Raw genomic sequence first — 512 nt, 5'->3', positions numbered from 1 at the left:
GGATGGTGACATCAACAGAGTAATAATGATGACAATATTGTTATTATTGACAACAATAACACAATAAAGCAAGTGAGAGTGCCATAGCATTCAGAAAAAAAATCAATGCATGAAAATTGAACATGTCTTAAAGCTCATTTTTCACAGCATAAATTGGAAACGATAGATATTTGTATTTGTGTGAAGAGAGACCACCATTCCTTTGTTTGTTTGTCACAGCTTTTTCTCTTTTTTGCATAAAACGTAGGTTATGTCCTGATTGAAAATGTTTTTTTTTTTTTCATATCCTCTGGTTTCATATTAATTCATCTAAAAGATTTTCACAGGCAAGAGTTCAGTTTTGTTTTTGTTGTCTTGGGTGTACAGTAATAGCTCCTCGTTGTCGCGGCAACTCCCTCATTTTGCAGAGGGTATGGTGGTGCGGATTTGGGGGGCGGTGAGTTTTCCTATGGCCCCTCCCCTTGAGTCAGGACGAGGCCACGCCCCCCTGCTGGAAGCTCCTCCCCCTTCTG

Source organism: Centroberyx affinis, unplaced genomic scaffold (assembly GCF_046629955.1).
Source record: "Centroberyx affinis isolate AG114_WGS23_722 - 3 ecotype Tasmania unplaced genomic scaffold, CSIRO-AGI_Caff_v1 ptg001983l_1, whole genome shotgun sequence".
Taxonomy (NCBI): domain Eukaryota; kingdom Metazoa; phylum Chordata; class Actinopteri; order Beryciformes; family Berycidae; genus Centroberyx; species Centroberyx affinis.
The sequence above is the reverse complement of the archived record's forward strand: the minus strand, read 5'-3'. Positions refer to the sequence as shown.